A 27,309-nucleotide genomic window follows, 5' to 3' on the forward strand; every position below is an offset into this window, starting at 1 on the left:
CCAGTTTTGAAAAGGCTAAGCTATGGGCAAACCTGCTTACCTAGGGTTGGCATTGTTTAAAGGAGTATACCACTGGGCACAATGAGTTAGCTGGTCTACACATTGCTTACACCTCCTAAGCTGGCCTGTGCAATGCTTAGCATTGCTTACATTAGACTTTGCATTATATTTCCTTTTGGCCATTGATTTCTTATTCATTGCATCTTATATATCTGCCTGGTATCCACGATTAATGTGCACGTACACTCTATGGGGTCCTTGCATTTTATTAGGGAGTTCAACACTCTATTACAATTACACTTCACTTCTGGGCTTACTGCTGTACTCCAGTTCACATATTTATATTATGTAGTGGACTATGGAACATATGACTGTATAATGATTCCTTTCACAGGTTCAGTTTGGTTATACTATGGTGAGGACTTGTTTGCTGATACCTCATTGTTCTGTACATCTGTGATGGCTTGGTGATTAAATACTGTGACTATGGTGTATAGCATCCTGGGTTCGAGACCTGCATGGTTGTTTATTTTGTTGATGTGCAGTACAAGGGCCATTGGATACAGAGTGATTAAGGCACTTTTGAGCAGTTGTAAGTGGGTTTGCACGACAGTAAGCACTGCTAACCTGTGGTTACATCTGCTTACAGAGAGTTAGCTTTAGAATTGCTTAGCCAGTGTAGGCATTGCTTACCACCATGCAAATGGGCTTAAGCCCGCTTACTAGTGTTAAATATGCTTACTACTGCTTGTGCTTAAACCTGCTTACTAGTGCCTTATTCATTATGACACTGACACCTCACATGTGCATTTACTGCAGTACACCAGTTCATTAAAAATATATTATTTAGTGAGTTTTGCAACATAAATATTGATCATAACATGCTTTGCCATGGAAAATGGAATGTGCTGCAGTGGGACTTGAACCAGGAATGCCTGCTCGTAAGGCGAATTCTCTGCCCACTACACTATTGCTATGCTGCTTCATTTGCATATATCTTCCTTGTTATCCTCTTCAGCCATTTAAGCTGCATTAACTGTAGCTAAGCGATGGGCACACTTGCGCACCTACGGTTAGCTTTAATCGGATTTTTAGAAAATAATACAAGGGTTTCTTCATTTTATTTATATATACTGTTGCTGTTGTACACAAGGGGGGCTGTTGGTGGGATATGCTGTCACCTGTGAGCGGTCTCATTCATTGCATACCCCTTTCTGCTGTTCTACATTGCGGGGGCATGTTTATTATGAGAGCTCTGCTCTCAGACACGCCCCCTGCACTCTTACACTCTCCATGTAAGCTTAGGAGCTCAGGCAACGTGCCTCATTATTATGCATAGCGTGCTGCCATCCTGCTCCTAAACGTCCGCTCCGTGCAGGACTAAGCTAGTCCGGCACGTAGGAATAGTAAATCCAGGGGACAGTGATTCTCCTATTCAACAAATATGAAAAAATTCAGTCCCAAACATTTCAGCAATGTACTGGAAGCCATAAACTGAATACCAGCAAAGTAAGGCTTGCTCAGGAAGAGAGTACCATTCTTTAGTGATATATTTCTGAACTCCCTCTAAAATGTACCTTTACTCTGAAATCAAATAATTAGAACGTATTTCCCCATTATCATTTCCAAATTAAAACTCACGATGTCACCTATAGAACATACATGAGTCATCTATCACAAAAAAAACACATGGTGACCTCCCAATGACTTTGTGACGCTACAAACCAAGTCCTTTTTACTCTCCGGCAAAATAAACTGTTTTTTGATGAATAGAAATCATTTCCAAAAAGCACAAGTTTGAAATAATGTTGATCTGTTCCTGAATAGCAGCCATATGCCTACCTTCTCTCAGTTTATCTATGTATTAGAAACACACACTTTGGAATCCACTTTAATGATTCAGCTCAGTGAATTACCACTAATGGCGGTCAATCCATGATTAATTCACCATCTTTCATTGCCTGCAGCCTTCCCTCACATTTCAAAATGCTATCCGGCCTTCCCTCACATTTCAAAATGCTATCTGCTCAGGCTTTCTAAGATATATGCACACTGATCAACAGCTTAATTTCAGCCTTCCTAGTGTGAAAAAAGAAACTCGTACATTAGGGCCAGTAACTCGCCTGTCTTTGTAAACTTCAGTTACTGGCTAGTAAGAACAGTGCCTGGATACCAGCAAACAAAAAAAATTAGACAGCTTGAAGGAAAATTAAATTAGAAAAGTTGATGAGAAAACACTGACTTGGAAGAATCCTAGTTTAGGCTCCAATTTTGGTACCAGAGATGGCATCCAGTAATTTAGAGGGAAAAAAGTCAAATGTGCTCAGAGCTGATTAAAATAAATGAAACATTGAAGGAGTACATTAAATCAAGTAACAAAATGCTGGAAAAAAATTGAAGCTTTAAACAGCTAGTTAGACGGACTGATAAAACTGCAACAATCAGAGGTTGAAATAATGAATAGTTTGGCTGAGTATTAGACTGCTCAAGAAGAGCTTTCTCAAAAAATGGTAGTTAGAGAACAAAGGACACAGAGAAAACCTAAGATATTCCACTGTGCCACAGAATCTGGAAGGAACAGACTGTATTAACTTTATGAAAACACAAATAAGTTACTAGAGTGGTAATCCACAGCAGGATCTGTTCATTAAAAGGGCATATCATTTGTATGCTCCAAACCTGGCCACGGGAAAGCATCCAAGACTCATACTAGTAAAGATGCAATTATACCAGCAGAAAGAATTTATCCTGACAAAACTGTGGCAGAAGGGTGAAATATTAAAAACTGGAGAAGGTATAGTGTTTGTGAAAAATGATTACTCACTGTACACCAGGCAGAAGAGAAGAAAATTTATCCCAGCAATCAAGGAATGTCAAGAAGCAGGTATGAGATTCAAGTTGCTTTATCCAACTGTCTTCAGAATATTTTCCTGGGAGTCACTTTTTGATGCAGAACAGGCTAAGGAGGAAATACAAAAGTCTGCCCAACAAAAAGTGAGCCATCAAACAGAAGGGGACTCTGCTTCTCAGTCTTCTGATCATAAAGCTCATGGAGAGTCCTTGCCAGTGAAACCTTTTCCAATGTTTCAAAAATAAATGCTTGAGAGACAGAAAAAAACACAGGAGTTGACTAGAAGAATTGGTAGTACCTTCAAATGAACCTGAGTCTTGGTTTGAGAGATGGAGATGAACAGGAAAAAGACCAGCACCACTGAAATTGGTGGATAAATGTGAGGCTATAAAGCATCAGTCACATTTCTGAAATGTGGCATTACAAGAAAAAGAGGCTGAGAGGGACTGGATTTTTGTTGACTTTGTTAAACTTGTTGGGGGACTGACAGGCATATTCCCCACTTCTTGTCATTTATGTTTGGGAGGACACTAAAAGAAAAAAAGAGAAAGTGACTGTAAGTAAAACAGTTTTTGTTCTTAATAGTATTTGTGTAAACATTTAATGATAAAAATTGCATGCTATATTGTAACGCATTTTCAGTGATTGTTGTATGTGACAAAAATACTTTTTTAGTTTTAAGACTTGTATGCACTACAATGCAAAAAGAGAAGAAAGACTGGACAAAAGCACATTTAAGTTAATGGGCTGTTGGGGTGGGGGATGGTTGTAAATTGCAGTGAATATAATATATATTGAGTTGAAATGTTTCTTTTATTTTTGCATAGGTTGATGTCTGGATTAATATCCTTGGCTTAGTAATGAGATTTTATTTTTTTGTTTAAGTGAACGTTATGAATAGTTTTTCTTTAGCAAATAAATGTTCAGAGTTAAGCTAGAAGTACATTCTGTTCTCATGTTTTCATGAAAACAAGCTGACTAAAGGTGAAATCAGTAAACTGAAAGGTCTGGACACTGTTTCCTGAGAGAAATGTAAAATTAAAAGGTACAAGGACAACAAGTTCAGTAAAAAATACAATTTGAAATTATGGAAGTGATTAAGAGATAGCAGCTTTTCTAAGAACTAAATAATGTAATGCATTTACTAGAACAACATAAAATTTAGTTTCATTTAAAGACAGCCAGTGCACTTTTTCTTAAGGTTAAAAGTTGATGTTTTCTGAAAGAATATAAACTGTTTTCAGATCTAGGAGGGAAATAAAGATAAGGCAAGAACAGACAGCAATTAGGGTGTAACATGTAATTTAGCATGGATAACCTTAATTTTAGATTAATTAATACCTGTATTTGCAGCTGTTGACGTCAGACAATTGTTCCTATCACAAAGGTTAAACCTCATTACTTGAAGACATACATAGTTTTGTAGGCTTGTTTTAAGTTAATAGGTTATGGGGGTGTTCTGGGGAGTATTTTTTTTTGTTTGAGGGTTTTCATTAAAACAAAAAGTCTTATAAAATGTGACATAGGTTCAAACGGTGAAGGCAAAATAACTGTATAAAGGATCAACCTGTCAAAAATTATTGGGTGCATGTAATACAAAACCTGGAAATAGACATCTAAAAATCTGTCATATATAACAGGTGGGAATTACAATTTCTTGTCATAATGGCTATACTTTCCATATTATTTTGGAATAAATGTCCTCACAAGTATAGACAAAAAGGTAAGACTACTGAATTATATTACTGCAAACAGCTATGCTACAGGAGTCACATTTGGTGAACATGGGAACCTGATAAAGAAGGATTTCAGGATGGATATTCAGTAGAATATTAGGGACAAAGGAAAAGGACAGAATTTATACTAATTGCTAGAGGAGCTCCAATACTGATAGAAGAGAAAAAAATAGCAATGGTAGATTTGTGATCATAAAATGCTACTGGCAAGGGATATGGATTATACTGGCATGTATTTATATTCCACATAAAACTGCTATTATGGAGCTTAAGGACATTTAATGAGCAATAATCAGCTTTCAGCAAGGTATATTACTTAAAGGTGGGGACTGGAACTTATATGCAACATTGACGATGTGTCTGGGGACCTAGAAGAGAAAATATAACAAAAGGGTATGGATTTCTGAAGAAATTTATTAAAATAGTTGGCATGGAAGATGTGTATTCAGTAGTAGGAACTCAAAGAAAATTTACATATTATTCCCCAAAGTATAATAAGTGGGTTAAAGTAGATGGAAATTATTTTTCACAGGAACATGTGCATTTAATTGAAAGCTTCTAACTCTCATCTAATAACTATTTCAGATCATGTGCTAGTAAGAACCAAGATAAAAAAATCGGGGTAATAAAGTACGAATGTGGCACTGGTGCTTCTCCACCCACCTGTTAAAAAGACGGTAATTTAAGGAATGGGTAGTGGAAATTATTCAAAAGTTATTCAGAAAGATTGAAATTTCTTCTGAAGTTATAGCTAGTGAGTGGGATAAAATGAAAGTAGAGTTTAAAACTAGGGTAGAAATAAAACAAAAAGAGGTATTGTTAAGAAGTAAGAATTATTTAGAGGGACTGACTAAGGGTAAAGTATTGAAGAATAAGGGGGAGCTCACAGAGCAAGAAGAGGCACAATTATAAATTTCTGAAGAGGAAATAAGGGAGTATCTGAATAAACTGCATGAATTTAGAAAAATTGCTGTTAAACAACTGTATTTTGATAATAACTTCAGAGCAAAAAAATGTTAGCACAGCAACTTAGTCAAGAGAAAATATAAAAGGTTGCTGTCAAACTTAAGGAGCCTATAACAAGAAAAATAGCCAGAGATCCTGTAGCAGGATTAGAGATATTTCGGAAATTAAATAAAAATTGTATAAGGCACAGGAATGTGGAAATTAAGAAAAATCACAAATGGAAATATTTATGGAAGACTTAGGTATGCCAAGGTTAGCGGGAAGAAAGGCTCAACAATTAACAGGATAGGAGGAGATGGGATAAAAACAGTGACGGATAACCAATCTACAGGGAAGTCTCCAGGAACAGATGATACTTCTGTGGAATTTTGGAAGCTAGGAGGGAATAAAGTGATCTAAATACCTGGAATATTCTGTTTAATAGTATTTTGAAAGGAAGGAAAGAACCTACATCTTGGAAGAAAGCTGTTGTGGCACTAATACTAATACTAAGACAGTAATGAGACCCAGCTATGGCGGCTTCATATAGGCCCATTTAAATTTTAAATCTCGATTATAAAGTGTTTATGTCTATAATAGCTAAAAGAATGGCAAAGATGTTGCCAAAATTGACAGATATGGATCAATGTCATTTTGTGGAAAGCAGACAAACATTTGACAACATTAATAGAACAATGATGATCCAGAGGGAAGCAGAATGTAAAACAATATCACTGTTGTTGGTGGGTCTTGCTACAGAGAAAACATAAAAGAGAGTAAGCTGTGATTTTATGAGAACAACAATGGAATCATCTGCATTTTCTGATACAATTACAAGGTTATTTACAAGGATATATAAGGGATCAGAGGCAAAAATTAAAATAAGAAAGTTCCTCTGTGATAAGCTGTGTCTGAACAAATACACCAAGCATGGGTATCCTCTTTCCCTTTTTTTATTTGCATTATATTTAGAGCCACTGGCAAATAAAATAAGAGACTCAGAAATTCAAGGATATAACTGGCATGCTAATCAAGATAAGTTGGCTTTATTTGCAGTCAAAATTGTTTTGTAAGTAATAAAACCATAAAATGACACCTTAGTGTTGTGCAACACTCTGAGATGATTTCAAGTGTTTTTAGGATATAAAATTAAAGAAGACAAAAGAAAGGCTACAGCTATAGCTTACATACAGTGGATATAAAAAGTGCACACACCCTTGTTAAAATGCCAGGTTTTTGTGATAGAAAAAAAAATGAGATCACAATAAATCATTTCAAAACTTTTTCCACCTTTAGCATGGCCTATAACCTGTGCAATTCAATTGAAAAACAAATCTGTTAGGGGAAAAAATATAAAAAATGTACAATAAGCTGGTTGCATAAGTATGCATACCCTTGAACTAATACTTTGTTGAAGCACTTTCTGATTTAATTACAGCATTCAGTCTTCTTGAGTAGGAGTCTATCAGCACAGCCCATCTTGACTTTGCAATATTTGCCCACTCTTCCTTGCAAAAGTGCTCCAAATCTGTCAGATTGCGAGGGCATCTCTTGTGCACAGCCCTCTTCAGGTCATTCCACAGATTTTCTGTTGGATTTAGGTGTGGGCTCTGGCTGGGCAATTCAATTTTCTTCTGGTGAAGCCATTCTTTTGTTGATATGGATGTATGCTTAGGGTTATTGTCATGTTGAAAGGTGAAATTCCTCTTCATATTCAGCTTTCTAGCTGATGCCTGAAGGTTTTGGGCCAAAAGTAACTGGTATTTGGAACTGTTCATAATTCCCTCCAACTTGACTAAATCCCCAGTTCCAGCTGAAGAAAAGCAACCGCAAAGCATGATACTGCTGCAACCACCATGCCTCACCGTGGGGATGGTATTCTTTTGGTGATGTGAAGTGTTGTTTTTGCACCAAACATACCTTTTGAAACTGTGGCCATAAAGTTCAACCTTGGTCTCATCTTACCATAACACATTTTCCCACATGCTTTTGGGAGACTTGATGTATTGTTTTTCTGTGTAAGAAAAGTCTTCTGTCTTGCAACCCTACTCCATAGTCCAGACATACGGAGAATACGGGAGATTGTTGTCATATATAGTACACAACCAGTACATGCCAGAAATTTCTACAGCTCCTTCAGTATTGCTATAGGTCTCTTGGCAGCCTCTCTGACCAGTTTTCATCTTGTCTTTTCATCAATTTTGGAGGGATGTCCAGTTCTTTGCAAGCTTACTGTTGTCCCATATTTGCTCCACTTTTTGATGACTGTCTTCACTGTGTTCTATGGTATATCCAATGCAGTGGAAATTTTTTTGTACCCTTCTTCTGACTGATACCTTTCAACAATGAGATCCCTTTGAAGCTTTGTAAGCTCTCTGTGAACCATGGCTTTTGCTGTAGCAGGCAACTGAGTGAATGTCAGGAAAATCCTACTAGTACAGCTGAACTTTATTTGGGGTTAATCAGAGCTTTTTTAATTGATGGCAGGTGTGTACCCAAAAAGACTGAATGTTGTAATTAAATCAAAATGTGCTTCAACAAAGTATTAGTTTAAGGGTGTGCACACTTATGCAACCAGCTTATTGTACATTTTTTATTTTTTATATTTTTCCCCTAACAGATTTGTTTGTTTTTCAATTGAATTGTACAGGATATAGGTCACATTAAAGGTGGGAAAAGTTTTGAAATGATTTATTGTGGTCTCATTTTTTTTATATCACAAAAACCTGGCATTTTAACTGGGATATGTACACTTTTTATATCCACTGTACCCCCACATGAATCTACAATACCCATATTTATGGGGACATGATAAAATTAAGTACTTAGGAGTATGGGTTAAAAATGATTATGTTATGACAGCTACGGTTATGTGGGAAAAGACTAAACAAAAGGTAATTTAAAAATGGGAAACTGGAAGCTCTTGTTTATGGATATGGATAGAAAGATACAAGCAATGAAAAAGTTTTTGTCCCTTTAGTTTTATATACAGGTCAGGCATATATTTTATCAACCAAAGAAGTTGTGAACAGTAATTAATAAAGAATTGAAGGATTTTATCTAGAAGGGGAAGATGCCAAGTGTCAAGTGGGATAAGTTGATCCTTCCAAGGTGGTTTAGGATTACTTGATTTGAATGGATATTTTACAGCTATACAGTTAAAGCTCATAAACATAACACAATCAAAAAGCTATAATTCAAAGGTGGAAAGGGATGATGATGAAGCAGCTGGGGAAATTCAAGAAATAAGGAGAAAGTAGGATTTCGGATATAGATCCTTAAGGAGAATAACAACCACAGAGAATACTATATTCATAAAGTAGCAGAAAGTATCTAATATCTACGTCAAAATGAGAATGTATAAAGGAGTTTCTGCCAAAAGGGATAGCTGCAATTTGGGATACAGAGAATAGGCAAGAGGGGACTGGAGAAAACCAGCAAAGGAACCAAGGTACTGGGAGCAAATAACTAGAGAGGGAAAGATAATAGAATGGGAAGAGGCCAAGAAGACATTTGAACTGCAGGCTAGAGATTGTTTTCCCTATCAAGGATTAATGATATCAGAGTATAGGCAAACAGAAAGGGATATGAGACTCATACGTGAAAGACCTGCTCTGTTAGAGTTTTTAGATGAATCTAGAACAGAAGCTGCTGTTAAAAAGGTATGATTAGTAGGGCATATAAAATATTATAGCAATAACCCACGCCTGGGTGTGGGTAATGCTGGATTTACCCACGGATGGTGTGGTTTGGTCACGAGGGTGAAGCCCGAGTGGCTAAACAAAGACAACCGTGGGTAAATCCAGCATTAACCACACCCAGAAGTGGGTTATTGCTATTATACAATGACATTATTTAAGGAAAAAAATAATTACTTTTCTTAAATAATGGCATTGTATAATGCCTCCTTGCTGCCTTTACGCAGCTATCTGGTATTCTGCGGCAGTTCTGATGTACTGCGCATGCGTATGCTTACGCAGTACATCAGAGCTGTGGGCAAAAGCAACGGAGAAAGCAAGATCTCCATTGCTTTTTACAAACTGTCTCGCTATGTTAAAGGAGTTTAACATAGCGAGACAGCTTTAAAAAAAGCAATGGAGAATCTCCGTTACTTTTTTTTAAAGCTGTTGCGCTATGTTAAACCCATTTAACATAGCGAGACAGTTTTGTAAAAATGAACGGACAAAGCAAGATCTCCGCTGCTTTTTACAAAGTGTCTCGCTATGTTAAAGGAGTTTAACACAGCGAGACAGCTTTAAAAAAACTCTGTTGCTTTTTTTAAAGCTGTCGCGCTATGTTAAACCCATTTAACATAGCGAAACAGGTTGTAAAAAGCAATGGAGATCTTGCGTTCTCCGTTGCTGTAAAATAAAAAAGAGTTATGCTAATGGAAAAAGTCCGGGCGACTGGACCTTTTTTCATTACTATAACTCTGATTTACAACGTGCGCGCTGACCAATCAGCATGCACATTTTGCAATATTAATGGGGGGGTCATTGTATAATGTATGATAACTATAGGAATAAATCAGAGGAGGTTAGAAAAGATTGGGAAAAGAGACTGGGTAAGCAGTTCACAAGGGCACAATGGGAAGACATATGAATGGCTCCCAAATATGCAACAAAATCTAGAATGTTTAAGATTTTTCTTTGGAAGTGTTTGATTGGGTATTTTTACACCCAAAACAAACTACAAAGAATTTTTCCTCAGGTAGATGGCAAATATTGGTGGTATGATGGAGAAGAAAGAGGTAACTGGGAACATATATGTTGGGAGTGTAATGGGTTGGCAGACTTTAAAAATTCCCTACAGAGTAATCTGTGAGAAATATTGGGTGGACAAATTGGTGTAACTAAGGAAATATTTTTTTGAGCTGATACACAAGATTTGAACTGTCTAAACATAATAAGACCTTGTTAAGTTTAATTCTTGTAGCCGCCAAAAGCCAAATAATAGAAAAAGGAATTCAAAGTCTAAGCCAACTGTATTTGAAGTAGTGAATAGTATGACAGGGATACAAAAATAGAAGTGGGATCTTTAGAAAAGGGTAGGAGCAAATTGCATAGAAAAATGGAAATTACTGGAACAATATATGCAGAATTTATTTTATTTAACATTTGTTTAACAGGAAAGTCCGATTTGGAATGAAGCCAATTTTCAGCAGAGGCCTGTGGAGAAATGCTCCAGATGCTTGCCTTTGTAATGTGGGAGGAAACCTACAAGAATGCTGGGAGGACATGAAGACTTCGCACAGATGGCACCCCAGCCAAGAATCGAACCAGAGAACCTCTTGCTGTGAGCTGACAATGCAACCACTGTACCACTGCGCCATCCAATAATAAAAATAATGCTTTATAGGTGGGGTGAGGATTAAAGGAAGGTAGGAACTGATCAAACTAATGTACTGTTGATTAATGGTAATTGTATAGAAGAATATATGTGCTGTATAACATCTGTAACTGTGAACATGTTAACATCTTTTGTTTTATTTTATATAAATGTATGTTTATCTATGTCTTAAGTGATAAATAAAGGTGCTAAAAATGTTACCCCCTCATGGTTCATTGCTTGATTTATAGACTAAAATCTGGATCAGTATCCATTGATAAGCCCTTCCAAAATTCCTGAAAGCAGGAGTCAGCCTAATTTGCCTCAGCATCAGTTAACTAACTGCTCAACAAAGTAAGACTGCCTGGAGCCTAGAAACAGGCCCGTGTGTTGCCTTTATACAAAGGAGGTACCTTGATTTATTTCAATATTTCTCACCCTGGACTTCCAAAATGACTGCACAGTAAGTAACAGCTTAATTTCACCTCTCCCAGTGTGAAAACAGAAACCTCAAAAAACAGACGCAAATGACTTGTCTTTGTAGGTAAATTTCATTAACTGGCTAGTAAGTGCACTGTCTGGATGCCAGTAAAAAAGAAAATCAATTACAAAAGGTGAGGAGAGAACACTAATTGAGAATAATTCTGCAGCTGTTCAGCAAAAACCAGTGCAAGCTACAGCTTTGGTGCAAGACATGACTTCTGGTAATCTAGAGGAAAACACAAGTCAAATGTACTTAGAGCTGATTAAAATAAATGAAACGGTGAAGGAGCATATCAATTTATAAAACAAAAGGCTGGAAAAAACGGAAGAAGCTTTAAACAGATAATCAGATAAGGTGATAAAACTGCAAAACTCAGAGGTCAAAATGAAGGAAAGGCTGACTGAGTATGAATCTGCTCAGGAAGAGATGTTTAAAAAAATAACACAATCAGAGGACAGATCACATAAATAAAATTCTGAGATTTTCTGCTGTACCAGAGAAGCTGGAAAGAACAGACTGTATTAATTTCATGAAAGTACAAATATGCAACTGGCCTGGTATTCCACAGCAGGTGTTGTTAAATGAAAGGCTACATCATGTATATGCTCCAAACCTGACCATAAGAAAGCAATCTAGACCTTTAATATAAAAGATGTAAACTTACTAGTAGAAAGAGTTGATTCTGACAAAACTGTGACAGAAGGACAAAGGATTAAGAGTGGGAGACAGTAGAGTGTGGAAAATGATTACTTATTTTACACCAGGTAGAAGAGGAGCAAATTTATTAAAGTAGCCAAGGAATGTCAAGAAGCAGGCATGAGATGCAAGCTGTTGTATCCACGTATTTTAAAAATATATTTTCCAGGAGGGTCAAAATCATCTTTTGATGCAGAACATGCTAAGAAGGAAATACAAACGTTTGTCCAAAAAAAGTGAGCTAACAAACAGGAGGAGATTTTACTTCTTGTTCTTCTGGTAATAAAGCTTATTGAGAGATTGTGCCATTGAAACCTTTTCCAATATTTCAAACGAAAATGCTTGAGAGACAGAAAAAAGCACAAGGGTTGACTAGAAGAACACAGAGTACATTGGAAATGAAGCAGAGGCTGGATTTAAGAGATGGAGATAAACAGGAAGAAAACCAGCAACTTGGAAACTGATAAACAAATGTGGTATTACAAAGCATTAATAGTACTTATGAAGCATGACAGAACAAGAACACCTGGAAATAGTGGACTTCTTTGACTTTGATAAACTTGCAGGGGATTCCAAAGCATATGCCCTACTTCATGTCATTAATTTTGGAAGAGCATTTAGTGGAGGGAAAGAGGCAGGTAAGAGGTAATTGTAAGTAAAACAAAATGTTGTTATTAACAGTAGTCTTTTGTAATGCACGACATGACCTGCTGCTATAAACTAAAGCTTTCTCAGTTATTTTGAGTGTAACAGGGATATTAAAGTAGACTGGTGCCCCATATTTTGTTTTCCCTTCTTTCTCCTTGTTCAGTTTTAAGAATTGTAGGCACTGCAATGTGAAAAGAGAAGTATGGATAAAAGAGAATGATACAAGAAAAATGTATGTGATTTTTCTTACTAATGCATAGGGGAATGCCTGGATTAAAGCCCTTGGCTTGATCTGGTAACAGTTTTTAAGGGGAAGCAAATAAATAAAAAAGAACACTGAATATAATAAAAAGTTTTCCTCAAGCAAATAGATGAGTGCTTGTAGTAGAAGCAACTATCTGGTTCCCATGTTTCTATGGAGACAATCTGATAAGGGACAATAAAAACAGAATACTACTTTTTTTCAATGGCTAGGAGGTAATGATTTCTGAAATTATTCAAGTGTTTTTCTAAGCTGGGAGAGGAATAAAGATAAAACAAAAACAAAGAGCACTAAGTAGAAGCAGAAGCACAGGATGTTCCATGCATCTTAGCATGAAAAACCTTCCCCACATGTTAATCCAGTTCTGTGAGTATGGCTGTCACTTTGGGACATCTGTCCCTATTAGGAGGGCAAAACTTAAATATTTGAAGATGTACAGAGCCTTGTGTGTGTTAGTATTACTTTAATAGGTTTTAGGTGTGTTCTGGGGTGTGTCTGTTTTTTTTTTTAATTTGAGATTTACACTAAAGCAAAATGTTTTGTAAGATGTGACATGGGTTATAGGTATGACAAGAAACAACTGTATGAAAGCGCAACCTGCTAAACATTATTGTATGCATGTAACACAAATGCTGAATATAGACATTTGAAAAAAAAAGCTGTTACACAAAACAGGTGGGAATAATAACTTCTTAACATAATGACACTTTCTGCATTATCTTTAAATGTGAATGGTCTCAGAGATACATACAAAAAAGAAAGAGTAGTGAACTATATTTAAAAATGCACAGTGCAAACAGCTGTGTTACAGGAAACACATTTGGAAAGAAATAAGCATATGAATTTTATAAAGAAAGAATTTCAGGATTATTATTCGGGGGAATATCTGGCATAAAAGGAAAGGGGGAGTATTTAATTGCAAGAGGATCTCCAATTGTGCTAGAAGAGGAAAACAATAATAATGGTAGATTTATAGTACTAAGGGGCTAGTGGCAAAGGAGGAGGATTAGACTGGCATGTATTTATATACCACCTAAAACTGGTATAATAGAGCTTAAGGAAATTCTGGGAGAAATAACCAGCTTTCAGTGGGGAATATTACTTATGGGTGAAGACTGGAATTTGATTTGCAGCAGTGAAGATGTATCCTGGAGGCCCACAAGGGAAAATATAACAAAAGAGGGTAGATTGTTGAAGAAATCTATGAAAATATTTAGCATGTAATAAGTGAATGCAGTAGTAGGAGTTCAGAGTGAATTTACATATCCTTCCCCAAGGTACAAAAACAGGGCCAGGCTAGACAGAAATTATATTTCACAGGAACATGTGCATTTAATTGAAAGTTTTGATATGCATCCAATAACTATTTCAGATCATGCACCAATAACTAAAATAAAAAATGCAGGGTAACGAAATAAAAATGAAACACTGGCACTTTCCCACCTATCTGTTAAAAGCTGAGGAATTTAAAGAATAGCTAGTGGAAATGATTTTGGAGTTATTAGGGAAGATAACAATTTCTTCTGAAAATATACACAAGGAGTGGGAAAAATAAAGTGGAGATTAAATATAGGGTGGAAATAAAAGAAAGAGAGAGATAGTTAAGAAGTAACAAGAATTATTTAGGGGGACTGACATAGGTTAAACTAGTGCACAATAAGGGGAATTTCACAGAACAAGAAGAGGAGCAAATGCAAAATGCTAAACAGAAAATAAGGGATTTCCAAAATAACACAGAAACTGCAAACAGAATCCACTTTTATTTCAAACTTTAGTGCCTCGACCAAACAGTCTTCAGGAAGCATAATAAACATAATCCAAACATTCCCCTTAAATACCCAACAAGTAAAGAAAATAATTCAATTATAAAAATCAGTTGCATACAATTATATAATTTATTTATTTATTTATTTTTTATTTATTTAACATTTGTTGACCGGGAATGTCCGACTAGGTTCCACAGAGCCTGTTTTCAGCGGAGGCCCGGGGAGAAACGCTCCAGATAATTAAAGAAAACATTTCCAATTAATTTCACAGTTAAGACCCTGAGGAACCATAGTGTTATATTTTAAAATGAATAAAAATTCTTTAAATAACAGTTGATCTTTTAACCTTCCCTCATCACCTAGATTCACAAATATCTTTTCCAAAACAGTAGCCTGTAGTAACTTATAGTCAATATTGTAACATTCTTTGAAATGAACAGCAACAGCACTTTCAATTTTACATTTTTTAATGTCTCTGACATGTTCTTGCAGACACATTCTCTTAGTCTCACCTATACATACCAGCCTACATGGACAACGTAATGCATATATAATTCCTTAAGTAACACATGAAAAATTACCTAAGACGTAAAACTTATTTCCAATTTTATCAAAAGTTTGAACAATCAATTCACAAAGCACTTCTTTCTACCTGTACTATGTTTCTGAATAGAGGGTACCTATTGTCTAATGTTCTTGAAGCTTTGGATAAAACCCATGAATACTATTATTCTACAAATAATAGTAATAACTATATGATATTAAAGGGGTCTGCAAAATCACACAAATGCATCCAAGCATGACATCTCATGATGATGTCTGATGCAGCAGCTCGAGCTGCCCCCTCTGTGGTGTGAGATATCAAACACACCGAGGAGTTTGAGAGAGATTCTAGGGTAGCTAGCTGCGAGGCGACAGTGTCACGCACTTCATCAGGCAGTACCCCTGCCAAAAAGGTAGACATTTCAGAAGTTAGGTCTCTTTGGAGGCGAATGAAGTGTGCCAGGTAGTTCAGTGACCAATTCACAAAGGTCACTGAAGCATAGGTCCACTTCCCCAGTCTGTCCATGGCCCGAGACTCCCTGTTCAGGGAATGGACAGTGGAGCTATCTTCTGCCAGTTCCCTCTTGGTGGCTGCTGCCACAACCATGGAATCAACTGTCAACTGCTTGGACCAATTGGGCTGGTCTTCGAGGGTGGATAAAATTTTGTCCGACTTCTGGGGGACAGGTTCTACGTTGTCCGGAGCCTTCTAGGCATGCTACACGATCAGCTTTACAAGCTCATCTGCAGGTGGGGTCACCCAGGAAGTAGACGGCCAGGCACAGAAGGCCTGCAAGAACACTGATTCCTCTGAAGAAGGGTTAGAGGACTTCCAGTCTCCCCTTTGCTTGAGGATTTTGAGAATGTCTCCAAATGAGACGTCTTCTAGGGAGACCGTGGGGACCCTTCTCCCTCATCCCAATCGGTGTCCTCAGTGACATATTCCTCTGGGACATCAAGGTGCTTCCTCTTGCACCATTTCTTCTGGGGTGGCTCCCCAGTGGGATCTTCTGAGGAGGATTCGGAGAAAGAGTTTCCTTCAAGGGAAGGTCTTGTGGCTCCCATGCCCGGGATCCTATAGAAGGGGGTTGGGACAGCTGCATGCTAGAGGGGGGTTCTGGTGTCAATGTCATTGGTGCTGACTGCGAGCCTGTGGATTCTCTCCTTCACCTGGAAAGCAGGCCTGCCCGAGGAGGGATGGGAGCCCAGAACTGAGAATGACAACCTCGGAACCAGGGTCACACCCTGCCCTGAGGAGCCCGCCTCCAGGCAAGGAGCTCCGAGAGGACTGGAAGCTGTTGGAGCCATGGACATAGACGGTGCCAGTGAAAAAATACGTGCCGAACTAGGAACCACTGTGCCGACAGCCCAAACATTGCTCCAAGAGTGTACCGGTTCCAACAGAGCCAATGCACCAAGGGAGGTCAGTGCTGACAGGGGAAACTCCGGATTCGGAGCTAAGACAGTATGCACCGGGGTGATCACTGGTACAGAGATCTTCGGAGCCTTGGAAGAGGCTGGAGGAGGATATACTGATGAGTATGCTGTGAAGGGTTCCATGCCAAAGGGAACGGAAGGTCTAGCCAGGGTGGGCAATCCTCTAGCTGCCAGAAGCTGGTCCACAACCTGCACTACATCTTGTTCAAAAAGGCTCCAGATGTATCTATAGGAGGCTGCTGAAGAGAGTCAGTCCTTTCAAGAAAGGGGCTAAATTGGTGCACCGAAAAAAGGTCATAAAGTTGGAGAGTATCTGGTTCTTGGGAGGTGTTCACCCCTTAGGAACCGCGGTCACAGTCTGTGGAGCCGAATAAGCTATCGGCACCATGGCCAGGGATGGTCATCAAAGCTGGTGTCAGGACCAAGGACGGCACCGAAAATGATGGTGCCGAAGCTGGAACCGTAATAGGAGTCAACATAAGAGATGGCACAGAAGGAGAAGACACAGAGCCTGGTGCCGAAGTTGTCTGCGCCAAGGGTGCCAGAGAAGCTTAGTGCCGACTTGGATCCATAACGGACGGGGATGTAGGAACAGAGTGACTCTGTTTCTCCTTGTGTTTCTTGGTTTTAGGAGGTGGTGAGACCTCCATCCCAGAGAGAGCGTCCAAAAAAGGCGTTTTGATTAAACCTTTCAAAGTCAGCTTGTTTTTGCACTCGGCTAGAGTGCAATTATTGAAACTAGAGCAGATAACACATGAAGCATTTATATGGTCCACGCCCAAACAATAAACACACCAAGCATGACTGAGTTGGGCATCTTTCACCCACATTTGTCCCACTGCTTAAACCCCAATTTAGCTTTTTCTGACACAATGTACATTGACAAAAAGTTGCCAAGAAAGGGAACAAGTGAAATAAGAAATGTTTTTTTTTGTTTTTTGTTTTTTTGTGAGATATAAAGAGGGAAAGAAAGAGTACCAACGATGGTATCTAGAAATACCACAACTGGTAAAAGAAGGGCTTACCAAAGGTAGGAGAGAGGGACAGTACCAATGATGGTATAAGGATAACTACCAAAGGTAGAGGGTACGAAGTAGAAGCAGTTTACAGGAGAGAGGAGAATTTAGCGAGACTGACTAAAAAAGGCAAAGTTTTGAGAGAAACTACACAAAAATACACAAAATTTCCACTTAGCTTTGAAAGAGAAGGCTTGGCACGTCTGACGAGGAACGTGGCGAATGAGATCTGAAGAGACTATGAGAGGGGCATTATGGATAGGTCTTAGCTGAGAGTGTGTGGCTGACGTGAGCTTGGAAACGGCCATGTTGGTTTTGAGGATGGAACCGAAGTCCTATCAGTAAGGTATGAATAAAGATTTACAACATCAGATTACTGTTTTGGAGGAGGAATGAGGTTTAAAAGAAGGCAGGAGGCAAGATTTGAATGAGGTTTTTAATGTTTGACTGACAATGACTTGATAGATTATAAGTGGAATATAATTTTTGCAACTACAAATATGTCAATATGGTTGGTTTTCATCTATATACATGTGTGATGTCCCCAGTCTGGGCCAGTAATCAAGGAGCCTGAATCCTCACCACTGGCACCGGAGAGGGATGTTCAATTGGAACAAAAATGGATACACCCCGTACTTCCAGATGCAGCTGTCTGCATCAAGCACAATTTCCCTTAAGAGCACATAGGGAACACACTCAGTCCAGGCATGGGTTTCTCTATCTGTCGCCCTCCCGGTTTCCAATCAGACTCCCCACTGGCACAGTTATACAGATTAGACCTCAGCTGTGTGTCCAAGCCAAGTTTTCCACCACTCTCTCTGTGAAACCAGTGCTTCGTGCCCCTGCTCCAAACAGCTGACACACATACACTCCATGAGATTTGATTTTCACACACACACCTGGGAAAGTCTGGCACAGATTACTAGCTATGCCCCCTTCTGCCCAGACTATAAGGTAGTTACACTGCCACCAGATACCCAAAGCCAGCTACTCCAAGGCTCCTACAAGGGTACCCAATTATACTGGGTGAAATTAATATTACTACAAATGGTAATGCTGACCAAACAGCCAGGCTTTCTGGAGTGGCCACAGTATCACCAATAGATATAATACTCTCAATGGTTAAAATATTATCTAAAGGAACAGCCATGATTTGTTTGTGTCTTTCGGCTTTTCCCGGTTAGGGGTCGCCACAGCGGAACTCCGGTCCGCTAATGATTGGTAGTGGCTTTTACGTACAGTGTTACCAGCCCTGACGCACAACCTTCAATGAAGGCACGCCCCATTCACATATGTCTCCACACAGAAGACGCTCTAGCTGAGAATCGAACGGGACAATGTCTTGCTATGAGGCGACAACGCTACCGCAGCACCACCACCGCAGTAAAGGAACAGCCATGATGAAAAGTTTAAATGTATTGGATAACAAATAAGAAAAGAATATTAAAATACTAAATATCTATTTAGAGTAAACACCAGAGTTTCATTCACAGGAAATAGTAAAAATAACACAGGTGGGCATATTCACACATTTACAGAAAATCAATACTTAACTAATCTCACTGTATTTTCCTGACTGATGTAAAGAATTATTATACCCTGGTTACTTACTAGAGCAAGGCAAGATGAAGTAGGTGAGGGGTCCTTCCTTGTCAGGTTATAAAAACAGACTGCCCTGAGACTTCAGTCTTTCCTAGTATTAAACATTATTTTGGTTGTCTGACTGCTGGCTCCCATGCAACACCCCACTGCTAGAAACTGCCAGGATTTAGCACCTATGTGTTAATAATACCCACAAAGAGAGCCTTGATAAAATCTGCTGCAGCTCCTGGAAGTGATAAAACAATTTCAAACCTCCATTCTTCCAGAGTAGCAATATGTTCACCCCAATGACAATGCAAGAAGCTTCCTAGTACAGACTTTTTGTCTTTGGCTCCTTTGAGAACTGTAAGATACAATCATTAGAGCCTAAATTAAGTAATTAAATTTCTTCCAATTTTCCAAAATCAGGTGGATTGAGATTAACCTCTTCTTTCCAGTATCCTCTGTTACAATATACAAATTTCAACAGTTACAATAATGCATGTACATTTCTTCCTCTATCCAGGGCACACTGTTTATAGTTTTTTAATACAAGCAACTGCACAAATACATTTTCAGCACAAGCTTCTGTACAAATCAGTTTGATATTCAAATAACATACAATTCCTTACTAAATTGCAGCTGGCATATGTTACACATCCACTGCCCTACTTCTGGCATAGCTGGAAATACCTCACATCATTACAATATGTATGATTGCCTCTGTCATAAGTAACAATTTAATAAAGATATTTCAAGTTTAAAAAAACATTTCTCACCCTTCTTCTCTCCTGACTCCCTCTCATAAGTTCAGGGGAAATGCATACACAGTTAGCTCCTGTAATGTCTTGTTAATAATAATCTTATCTGTACCACACTGTATTACTTACATCTCTGCATGCATCAAAACTCCTCTTACAACTGTCTAAGGCATCTGATATGGTGAGCTATCAACACCTTTTGGAACGTCTTGCATCACATGGGCTCAGCAGCCATATCTGTAGATGGACTCATTAGCTACCCTGAAGGTTGGGTGATCCATCAGAAGTGATGATGCAATTTCTGATTCCTGCCATTTACCCTCTGTGTTCTAGTGGGCCTAGTGCTTGCCTAGCAATGTGTTGATGCTAAAACAGGTCCAGTATGCTCACAATTCTACCATCTTCCTTGTAGGTAATACTGTTGTTGTCACAGTCTCCAAGTCACAGAGCACACTCAACTCCATACAATCTTTGTTAAGTTCCTCTTTTCCGTATCTCAGCATTAACAAAACCAAAGTTGTGTTTTTTTACTTGCAAGCGTCACATGAATGAGAGTGGTGATCCTACTATCTCCAAAGCACAAAACCTATCTATATATTACTTTAATCATTCCATTAGTAAAGTAACTACATCAAAGTACATGGCCTGACCATAACTAATCATTTCAGGTTTCACAAACACACAAGTAGTTTACTAACTTGGACAAATCAGAAACATTGACAAGATTAGGTAACTTCTTTTTCTCAATCATAAACTCTCTGCTGCATTAATGTATTTTCTTATATCTGTTTTCTGTTTTGAACATGTACTTAATGACTAAAATCTCACTTTCTTCGCAGACAAGAGCAAGGTTATAACTAGACTGCTTGACTTGCAGCAAGTCATAGGCTAGAATCCACCATTCATCCTCATGTTGAAATTTGTAATGTCTTAAATCCAGCCTTCACTTGTCCTAATTCAAATAAAATTCATCCATAAAAAGAAGTTATGTACTCACCATAACATTCCATCTGAGTAGTTGTACTTCATTTGTCTACAACCTGTGGGGTTTCAGAGCCACATCGGATCCAACATGGCCGTATTTTCTAGCTATGGATCTGAGCTCCAGACTCCTCCCCTTACCCATAATGCCCCATGTCTCCATTCCCCCTTCAGATCAAGTTTGCTGCCTAAAAGGTATCATCTACCCAACCCATCACCTCATCATAACAAGGATCTCCATTACACTTCTTGACCTGGACAGAGTCAAGGCCCAAACACTTTACACAAGGTCAAAAACATAGCCTGCATCCATGATAAGGTCGGGGGATGGGGGGAGGTTGAAGACAAATGAAGTACAACTACTCACATGGAACATTATAGTGAGTACATAACTTCTTTATCTGAAGTAGTTTACTTCATTTGATCTTCAACCTGTGGGACAGAGTCCCCAGCTACCATAAACTCATGGGTGGCCCTCATGGAAGGATATTCTGGAGCACTGCAGAACCAAAGGATGCTCTATTCCAAGACACAATATCCAACTTGTAATGAGAAATGAAGGTATGAGATGAGGACCAAGTAGCTACCAAGCAGATATCATCCAGAGACACCCTAGATCAGAAGGCAGCTGACGTAGCCATAGATCGGGTGGAGTGTGCCTTCACATGTCCTGGCAAGGACCTACCTTTCACCTCATAGGCTCAAGCAATGCACAAGAAAATCCATCACACAATTGTTACCTTGGAAACTGGATTGCCTAAAAAGGGTTTAGCATAAGATATGAATAACTGATCAGATTTGTGGAAGGGCTTCGTCCTATGTAAGTGAAAGCGCTTAGTATATTGGAGCCTGTTTCAGCTCTTCAATAAAGCAGCTTGGTGCAGTTCATAAATTTTGTGTTTGTTTTTAAACTGTTTTTACCCTGTTGGGTGAGGTGTGTTTTATAAGTAAAATCTCAGTTGCTTATGAACATCAAGCAGATGCAACTTATGTTCCGCTTTGTTTTGGAAGTTGGGGAAGAAAACTGGTAAATTTACTGTTTGGTTAATATTGGCTTCTGAAGCCACCTTAGGAAAAAAGGATGGGTTAGTACGCAATGACACTATCCTTGTGAATGATCATGTAAGGCACCTTAATAGAAAGAGCTTAAAGCTCCGACACTCTTCTGGTTGAGGTAATGGCCACCAGGAACCCAGTTTTCCATGTCAAAAACTGAAGATCAACCAATGCTGCTGGTTCAAAGGGTGCAGAAATCAATACCTGTAACACTAAGGTAAGATCCCACGGAGGCGGAGGGTCCTTAACTGGAGGTCTAAGTAGAAAGGTCCCTTTAAGGAATGTCTTACATAGTTTGGAAGAAGCCAGGGAAGACATATTCACCCCCACATGAAAATTAGAGATAGCTGCCAGCTGTACCTTAACTGTGGAAGAACTAGCACCTTGTTGGAAGATGCAAGCCAAAAACTCTAAGACCACTGAAAGAGGAGCCGTGAAATAGTCCAAAGATCACCGATTAGCCCATATGGAAAAATGTCGCCATTTACTACAATACACCTTTCTGGTGCAGGATTTGTGAGGCACCACCAAGATGGACTTTATGGGGATGACAATCCGGGAGTCCTGATAATCATGGGAACTGGAGCAGCCAAGCTGTGAGCTTCAGACTGTCCACTTCTGGGTCAGGGATCCATGAGGGATGAGAAAGAAGATCTGGGACTGGATCCAATGACCACTGAGGAACAACTAGGTAAAACCACAGTCAGGGGAATCACACCCGGCAAGGCCAGAATGGGGCTATGAGGATAACCGTGCTCCCCAGCCTTCGAGCTTTCTGAAGAAACTTGGACATAAGCAGGAGTGGGGGGTATGCATACAGGAAACTGGGAGGCCAAGCATGGACCAGTGCATCTCTGGGGGCTTCCCCCTCTGGGGGTTCAGACCAAAAAGCTCGCTGCATTTCATGTTGGAAGGAGATGCGAAGAGATTACAGTAAGGCTGACTCCACTTTTGAAAGATCTGTTCCGCTACTGAAGGATTCAGAGACCACTCTTTAGGCATCAGAATTGATCTGCTGAGCCTGTCCGGTAGAATGTTGGACCACCCTGGAATGTGCGTTGCTACTAGAAAGCAGCTGGTGGACATCACCCATTCTCGACAGACGGAATAAGATCTGGTTCCCCCTTGTTTATTGATGTACCAGACTACTGGCATGTTGTCTGTCTGAATGGCAATCGTCCATAGATGAAGATGGGCATGAAGTGCCTGCAACGCCAAAGGAACCGCCCTCATCTCTAGAATGTTGATATGCAACTCAGTCTCGGAGAGGGACCACGTGCCGTGGACCGTCCTTCCCAAGCAGTGCCCCCCCACCCTAGCTAGGAGGTGTCCGTGGTCACTGGGAAAACATGGTGAAAGGAACATCTTTAGAGGATATCTGGAGATTGAATCCACCAATGAAGGGAGTCCCTGCATGCTCGTGAGATTCTCACTGGAAAGGTGAGAGGAAGGTCCAACAGGGACCACCGGACCATAAGTGTCCACTGAAGAACTCTCATATGCAGGTGAGCCAATGGCAGGAGTTTGATTGTGGCCATCATGGAACCTAACACCCTGAGCACTGCTGCGGCTGTGGGGACTTGGACATGAAGAATTTGTAAGACATGCGTTCTTAAACTGCGTATCCTGTCTGGGGTGAGAAAAACTTTCATTTGAAGAGTGTCCAAACATTCCCCAATGAAGCCCAGAATCTGAACCGGCTCTAGAGAAGATTTGTTCAGGTTGATGGTAATCCCCAGATTGTTTGCTAACTGGATGAAGTAATCCCTGGCTTGACAAAGTAGATGCTCTGAGAGGGTAACAAAGACTCAATTGTCCAGGTACAGGAAGACCTGAATACCATGGAGCCTCAGGTGAGCCACTACAACCGCCATCACTTTGGTATACACCCTGGGGGCTGGGATGAGACCAAAGAAGAGGGCTCTGAACTGGTAGTGATTGGCTCCCAGCCAGAAGCGAAAAAACCTCTGGGAGCATCTGTCCATTTTGATGTGGTAGTATGCATCCTGGAGATCGATCAAGCACATCCAGTTTGTGGCCTGCTGAAAAGGCTGGATTGATTGGAGTGTGACTATCTGGAATTTTGTCTTGGTTACTGACAGGTTCAATGTGGATAGATCAAAGATGGGTCTGAGGTCCCCCATTTTCTTCGGCACTAAAAAGAACCTGGAGTAAACACAGGATCCTGACTGGCCTGGGGGACTGGCTGGACAGCTCATTTGTTCAGCAGCTTTCCTATTTCTAGTGCTGCCTCCTCCTGTTGCGTGGGTGGAACATCTGGGAGGAGTTTTTCGGATGGGGATATGATTCACAACACCCAGCGATCTATCGTAATGGACTCCCATGCCATCATATAACAACAGGCAACCCTCGACTGCCTCCAGAGATGAGCAGTCAGGCAACCTCTCAAGGCTGCTGCCCGGATACCTCCAAAAAAGGTTCTCGGGACCCAAAATTCCTAGGACCCCCTCTGCCTCTCGGGCAGCATCTATTCTGACCCCTTCTGCCTCTGGGGGACAGAGAGTCCTGAGCGTCCCGGGAAAACTCCTGAGACTTCCAGAACCACATCTTCTTCGTTCCTCGCTGATTCCTAGAAAAGGATCTTTGAGGAGAAGAGAAGCGGATCCCGACAGCAGACAGTGTCTTCCGGTCCTTCTTGCTCTGGACCAAAGTCTTTCACCGACTTCTCAAAGAGGGAAGAACCATCATAAGGGGCGTTGGTGAAAGATGTCTTGAAGGACTCCAAAAATTGACACAACTGGAGCCAGGTGTGATGCCTCACAGCAATGCCTGTCCCGGCTGCACTTGCAGCTCCCTCTGTAGCATGAGAGAGCAGTCGCATGGACATGTTGGCAACCGCTTTTAGAGTGGCCATTCGAGCGGAGAAGGTCTTCTTGTCCTCCGCCAACATGGACTCTGGGGTAGACTTCGTGATCTCCTTCACTAGGTCTCTTTGGAGTCTAATGACATTTGCCATATAGTTCAGTGACCTCACAGAGAAGGTCCACAAAGCATATACTCGCTTTCTAAAATGGTCCATCGCTCTTGATTCTCGATCAGGGGGATGGACCATGAAGCTCTCCTGAGCGAGGTCCTGACAGGGGGACTCATCACTTTGTTGGGGTGCTTAGGGATTGGCTTTATGGTGTCTGTCTCCTTCCATGCCCTAGATGTTATTAAATCCACTGGATCACCAGGAGGGGACACTCAAGAAGTAGATGGGCCCGAGCCAAATGCCTCCAGGAACAAGGACTCATCAGAGGTCGGTTTGTGGGCTGACCACCCCCTCTCTGGCGAATGAGCTCCATGTTGTCTCCACAGTCAAAGTCCATGTCTTCTGTGAGGGACTTTGGTGGGGAGTCCAAGTGCCTCCTCTTACACATACGTTTGCAGAGTACCTCCTCGGGGGGACTCTCAGAGGAGGACTCACAAACCTCTTGATGTTCCACCGGAGCTTCCTGGGGCATCGCGGTCACAAGCTGTTCCTGAGATGGCAAGACAGTCAGAACCGCACTCAGGACCAGGGGGGTCTGGGCAGAGTCCAAGGACAAATGGTCAGAGGCCTCAACACAGACAGAACCCTCTCCACCACAACGAATGCAGAGGGGGAGCAAACCTCTTGGGATATACTGACGGGGCCCGTCCCCCCTAACCCGAAAGCGGAGTCGGAGCCGAGATGCTGAGAGGGATGCTCCACTCCAAAGTGCTCAGAGCAGATAGCAACCCTGAGGCTACGGCTCCAAGAGCTCAGATCCGATCCTATCAGATGCAACAAGCTCAAGGGAATGGCCAGCATAGAGGTACATGGTACCGTCAGCGCCAACCCCAAGAGTTCCCGGATCCAATAACTACAAAACCGCTGGTCGGATCTGAGAAGGAGTTACTGGATGGAACAAAGGTTGCAAGGAGCCCCCTCCAGAGGGAGATGGTGCCGGCAAGACCCCCATCTGGATCTAAGTGCGGATGATTCTCTGCATCATCTTGCCCATCTCCGCTTCACTTAAACTTTGGGTGGAGTGGGAGGATGCCACCGAAACTGGACGGGAGAGTAAGTGGGGAGAAGTCCTTACTGAGGAATGGCTATGAGTCTCCTCGGGCTCGGGGGAGAACATGGGGGAGCAAAGGCGAGGACAGCCAGGCCTAGTTGCTGGTCTGATTTTTGGTGCCGGAACCACCTCCAATAAGTGGTCTGGGGTCCGCTTGCTGGAATGCTCCTTGTTGACTTCGTCCCCTTCCTGAATGGGAGTTTGAGTCTCAGAGGCCAGGAAAGAGGAAGTAGAAGCCGCAGTTGCTGCTATCCCTGCTGGGGAGGAAGGAACGGTAGTCTCTGAAGAGAGGAGTAATCTCTTCAAAATCAGTTTGTCCCGCCTGTCCTTAAGTGCTCTGTGATTGAAACCAGTGCAAATAGGACAGGAGGACTTGAGGTGATGTGAATCAAGGCAAATCATGCACAGAGTGTGGCCATCTGCTGGGGACAGCTTATGGCCACACTCTGTGCATTTTCTAAATCCTGGCTTAGGGGCTTCAACCATACACATACACATACACACACACACACACACACACACACACACACACACACACACACACATACACAGACACACACATGTGCGTGCTCTCTGATAGAAAGGAGAGGAGAGAAACATTTTTTTTTTGATATCCGACACAGTCGAGAATGAGAAAAAGGATGTCAGAAAGAAAACAGACATAGTCAAAGAGAAAGAACCCAAAGAAAAGTTCACTTACATGACCCACTAACTGGAGCTCAGAAACCATGCTTGTAACCTCTATGGCGGCAAATGAGATCTGGGAGACAGGGGCATTATTGGTTAGGGGAGGAGTCTGGATCTCAGATCCTCAGCTAGAAAATGCGGCCATGTTGGATCCGATGTGAATCCGAAACCCCACAGGTTTAAGATCAAATGAAATAAACTATTTCAGATCTATAAGTTATCCTGATGCCCCTACTTGTCTGCATACTGGAATGGTATTAACTATATTATGCCCTTAGAGCTATTCATAGACTTCTCAAGGCAACATTTATTATCCAGTAATTAATATAGTAGTCAATGATTCTTTGTTCATGACTTCAAACTTTGAAACCTACTTTCACTAGTATTGTGGCAAAATTCCTCCAAGAATGTATTCAGAAATTTACTAAAAGGTACATGGATCCATGGTCAGGAGGAATAGACTGTGACCCAAGTGACTCCGGTTC

The sequence above is a fragment of the Protopterus annectens genome, chromosome 9.part0 (assembly GCF_019279795.1).
Source record: "Protopterus annectens isolate FY-2018-M chromosome 9.part0, PAN1.0, whole genome shotgun sequence".
In the NCBI taxonomy this organism is placed as follows: Eukaryota; Metazoa; Chordata; order Ceratodontiformes; family Protopteridae; genus Protopterus; species Protopterus annectens.